Source organism: Pristiophorus japonicus, chromosome 23 (assembly GCF_044704955.1).
Source record: "Pristiophorus japonicus isolate sPriJap1 chromosome 23, sPriJap1.hap1, whole genome shotgun sequence".
Lineage (NCBI taxonomy): Eukaryota > Metazoa > Chordata > Chondrichthyes > Pristiophoridae > Pristiophorus > Pristiophorus japonicus.
Window position 1 is genome coordinate 50,994,587 of NC_091999.1, and position 5,000 is coordinate 50,999,586.

General features: G+C 43.5%; 5 non-coding genes across 5 annotated transcripts; all 5 read right to left on the reverse strand.

Moving 5' to 3' along the window:
- Positions 1–128: 128 nt before the first annotated feature.
- Positions 129–210, reverse strand: trnas-aga (transfer RNA serine (anticodon AGA)). The gene has a single exon. It is a non-coding gene; the product is annotated as a tRNA-Ser (tRNA).
- Positions 211–2,078: 1,868 nt separating this feature from the next.
- trnas-aga (transfer RNA serine (anticodon AGA)) lies at positions 2,079–2,160 on the reverse strand. The gene has a single exon. It is a non-coding gene; the product is annotated as a tRNA-Ser (tRNA).
- A 216-nt stretch (positions 2,161–2,376) lies between these two features.
- On the reverse strand, positions 2,377–2,448 carry trnad-auc (transfer RNA aspartic acid (anticodon AUC)). Its single transcript has one exon. It is a non-coding gene; the product is annotated as a tRNA-Asp (tRNA).
- A 1,581-nt stretch (positions 2,449–4,029) lies between these two features.
- On the reverse strand, positions 4,030–4,111 carry trnas-aga (transfer RNA serine (anticodon AGA)). The gene has a single exon. It is a non-coding gene; the product is annotated as a tRNA-Ser (tRNA).
- A 216-nt stretch (positions 4,112–4,327) lies between these two features.
- Positions 4,328–4,399, reverse strand: trnad-guc (transfer RNA aspartic acid (anticodon GUC)). The gene has a single exon. It is a non-coding gene; the product is annotated as a tRNA-Asp (tRNA).
- Between the last annotated feature and the right edge of the window lie 601 nt (positions 4,400–5,000).

Here is a 5,000-nt window from a genome sequence, read left to right on the forward strand (position 1 = left end):
ATTGCAGATTAATAAAAATGAGAACAAATGTCAGTGTTGAAAGGTGTGGGACGTTATTCCAATTATCACATGATCAGTTTGGTAGCGAACTGGTTAAATTGTGAAGTGGAATGAAAAATGCTGTGAATCGTAGTCGGCAGGATTCGAACCTGTGCGGGAAAAACCCAATGGATTTCTAGTCCAGCGCCTTAACCACTCGGCCACGACTACTGTGTCGCTGGCTTTTTAAACGTTACTCAGAAAAAACTCAGTCATCCATCTCTGTGCAGCAGACGGCCAAAGAATCTTGAAAAAGTCTCCGTTTGCAAAAAATCTGGAAGAGGCAAACTCCTCCACATGTATTTTCACAGTTCGATTTCGCTCTGGAATTTTTAATATGTATCTACCAAGAAACAGAAGTAAAAATCAACATTTTGAAACATCTGCCTCCCCGTTGGGGAATTGAACCCCGGTCTCCCGCGTGACAGGCGGGGATACTTATCACTATACTAACGAGGAACTGACGGATAGCTGCTCTGTCGGAGCAGGAATCGAGCTGTGAACAGAACTGGACACCATGAGAAGTCGACAGACACATTGAGAGACAGATACAAACCGACAAACATGGAGAGACAGACACCGAGATAGAGACAACGAGAGACAGAAAGTGTGAGACTGAGAAGGAGAGGCAGATTGGGTGAGAAAAAGACTCAAACACATACAGAGACAGAGATTTGTGTGTTTGATCTATTAAGAGTGAAAGGGAAAGAGTGAGAGAAAGACAATGATAAAGACAGTGACAAGGAGAGAGACAGATAGAGAGAAAGAGATAGAGACTAAAACAGAAAATGATGGAAATACTTCTCAGGTTAGAGGCAGGGACTAACAGAGACAGGCAAAGAAATGGACAGACCGAAATGATGGGAAAGAGAGAGCCAGTCAGACAAAGAATCTGAGAGAATCCCATTGGAACAGACGTGGGCACCGTGAGAAAGAGACAGATTGAGAGACTGAGACAAACGGAGAAACAGGGACAGACAGAGTGAGTCAGACTGAGAGAGACAAAGACTCAGACATACAAACACATACACAGCTCTGTGTAGAGAGAGAGAGAGGCAGAGACCGAGCGACACAGATACATTTCACAATTTCATTTCATTATCGGTTCAGAGTGACACATAGTTACAGAAAATTGTTGATTCAACCGATGAAAATCGGACATCACTGATCAGAATGGGAGGAAATCTGTGTTAAAATAAATAGAAACCAGGAGTGGGGAAGAACCCACGGTGGAAAACCCTTTGAAGTTTAAGGCCAACGACATAACCACTCGGTTATCCTGGCCCTGTGAGAGCTTGGATTCTGTCTCTGTGACAAACTGGGCTTCAACACCAACCCCACATACAAACACATGCACATAGTCTTTTAGTGAGCATTTACGAACATTTTGAGGAATATTGACACGGGGGCAACTCTCCTACTCTGTTTCGAGTAATGCTCTGGGACCTTCATATCCACCCGAGGGTGCAGACGGAGCTTCAATTTAACATTTCATCCGAAAGTCAACAGCTTCAACATTGCAAAATTCCCCAAGTGCTGCACTTGAGTGTTAGCCAAGATGATATGCTCAAGTCCAAGGAGTGCGACTTGAAGACACAAACTCCTGATTCAGTCGAGAATGCTGCCACTGAACCAAAGCCGATACAAAAGTTCACAACCGTATTATTTTCCCCAAGTCTTTTTTATAAGTTCCAGGACATACCAAATTCATGGTGATGATTTCCACAGACAGTTGCACATACACAGAGACAAAAATAGAGATAGACAGACACAGAGACACAGATAACCAAAAATTTACACGCACCAACGGCCATGCACAGCTGCCTTAGACATCTCGAGGGATAGACAGGCTGAATCACTGTCGCAACTATGACTGATTGTTGCGATTTTTTAATCGGATGTATCGTGAATATTGCAGATTAATAAAATTGAGAACAAATGTCAGTGTTGAAAGGTGTGGGACGTTATTCCAATTATCACATGATCAGTTTGGTAGCGAACTGGTTAAATTGTGAAATGGAATGAAAAATGCTGAGAATCGTAGTCGACAGGATTCGAACCTACGCGGGAAAATCCCAATGGATTTCTAGTCCATCGCCTTAACCACTCGGCCACGACTACTGTGTCGCTGGCTTTTTAAACGTTACTCAGAAAAAACTCAGTCATCCATCTCTGTGCAGCAGACGGCCAAAGAATCTTGAAAAAGTCTCCGTTTGCAAAAAATCTGGAAGAGGCAAACTCCTCCACATGTATTTTAACAGTTCGATTTCGCTCTGGAATTTTTAAGATGTATCTACCAAGAAACAGAAGTAAAAATCAACATTTTGAAACATCTGCCTCCCCGTCGGGGAATTGAACCCCGGTCTCCCGCGTGATAGGCGAGGATACTTACCACTATACTAACGAGGAACTGACGGATAGCTCCTCTGTCGGAGCAGGAATCGAGCTGTGAACAGAACTGGACACCATGAGAAGTCGACAGACACATTGAGAGACAGATACAAACCGACAAACAGGGAGAGACAGACACCGAGATAGAGACAACGAGAGACAGAAAGTGTGAGACTGAGAAGGAGAGGCAGATTGGGTGAGAAAAAGACTCAAACACATACAGAGACAGAGATTTGTGTGTTTGATCTATTAAGAGTGAAAGGGAAAGAGTGAGAGAAAGACAATGATAAAGACAGTGACAAGGAGAGAGACAGATAGAGAGAAAGAGATAGAGACTAAAACAGAAAATGATGGAAATACTTCTCAGGTTAGAGGCAGGGACTAACAGAGACAGGCAAACAAATGGACAGACCGAAATGATGGGAAAGAGAGAGCCAGTCAGACAAAGAATCTGAGAGAATCCCATTGGAACAGACGTGGGCACCGTGAGAAAGAGACAGATTGAGAGACTGAGACAAACGGAGAAACAGGGACAGACAGAGTGAGTCAGACTGAGAGAGACAAAGACTCAGACATACAAACACATACACAGCTCTGTGTAGAGAGAGAGAGAGGCAGAGACCGAGCGACACAGATACATTTCACAATTTCATTTCATTATCGGTTCAGAGTGACACATAGTTACAGAAAATTGTTGATTCAACCGATGAAAATCGGACATCACTGATCAGAATGGGAGGAAATCTGTGTTAAAATAAATAGAAACCAGGAGTGGGGAAGAACCCACGGTGGAAAACCATTTGAAGTTTAAGGCCAACGACATAACCACTCGGTTATCCTGGCCCTGTGAGAGCTTGGATTCTGTCTCTGTGACAAACTGGGCTTCAACACCAACCCCACATACAAACACATGCACATAGTCTTTTAGTGAGCATTTACGAACATTTTGAGGAATATTGACACGGGGGCAACTCTCCTACTCTGTTTCGAGTAATGCTCTGGGACCTTTCATATCCACCCGAGGGTGCAGACGGAGCTTCAATTTAACATTTCATCCGAAAGTCAACAGCTTCAACATTGCAAAATTCCCCAAGTGCTGCACTTGAGTGTTAGCCAAGATGATATGCTCAAGTCCAAGGAGTGCGACTTGAAGACACAAACTCCTGATTCAGTCGAGAATGCTGCCACTGAACCAAAGCCGATACAAAAGTTCACAACCGTATTATTTTCCCCAAGTCTTTTTTATAAGTTCCAGGACATACCAAATTCATGGTGATGATTTCCACAGACAGTTGCACATACACAGAGACAAAAATAGAGATAGACAGACACAGAGACACAGATAACCAAAAATTTACACGCACCAACGGGCATGCACAGCTGCATTAGACATCTCGAGGGATAGACAGGCTGAATCACTGTCGCAACTATGACTGATTGTTGCGATTTTTTAATCGGATGTATCGTGAATATTGCAGATTAATAAAAATGAGAACAAATGTCAGTGTTGAAAGGTGTGGGACGTTATTCCAATTATCACATGATCAGTTTGGTAGCGAACTGGTTAAATTGTGAAATGGAATGAAAAATGCTGAGAATCGTAGTCGACAGGATTCGAACCTACGCGGGAAAATCCCAATGGATTTCTAGTCCATCGCCTTAACCACTCGGCCACGACTACTGTGTCGCTGGCTTTTTAAACGTTACTCAGAAAAAACTCAGTCATCCATCTCTGTGCAGCAGACGGCCAAAGAATCCTGAAAAAGTCTCCGTTTGCAAAAAATCTGGAAGAGGCAAACTCCTCCACATGTATTTTCACAGTTCGATTTCGCTCTGGAATTTTTAATATGTATCTACCAAGAAACAGAAGTAAAAATCAACATTTTGAAACATCTGCCTCCCCGTCGGGGAATTGAACCCCGGTCTCCCGCGTGACAGGCGGGGATACTTACCACTATACTAACGAGGAACTGACGGATAGCTGCTCTGTCGGAGCAGGAATCGAGCTGTGAACAGAACTGGACACCATGAGAAGTCGACAGACACATTGAGAGACAGATACAAACCGACAAACAGGGAGAGACAGACACCGAGATAGAGACAACGAGAGACAGAAAGTGTGAGACTGAGAAGGAGAGGCAGATTGGGTGAGAAAAAGACTCAAACACATACAGAGACAGAGATTTGTGTGTTTGATCTATTAAGAGTGAAAGGGAAAGAGTGAGAGAAAGACAATGATAAAGACAGTGACAAGGAGAGAGACAGATAGAGAGAAAGAGATAGAGACTAAAACAGAAAATGATGGAAATACTTCTCAGGTTAGAGGCAGGGACTAACAGAGACAGGCAAAGAAATGGACAGACCGAAATGATGGGAAAGAGAGAGCCAGTCAGACAAAGAATCTGAGAGAATCCCATTGGAACAGACGTGGGCACCGTGAGAAAGAGACAGATTGAGAGACTGAGACAAACGGAGAAACAGGGACAGACAGAGTGAGTCAGACTGAGAGAGACAAAGACTCAGACATACAAACACATACACAGCTCTGTGTAGAGAGAGAGAGAGGCAGA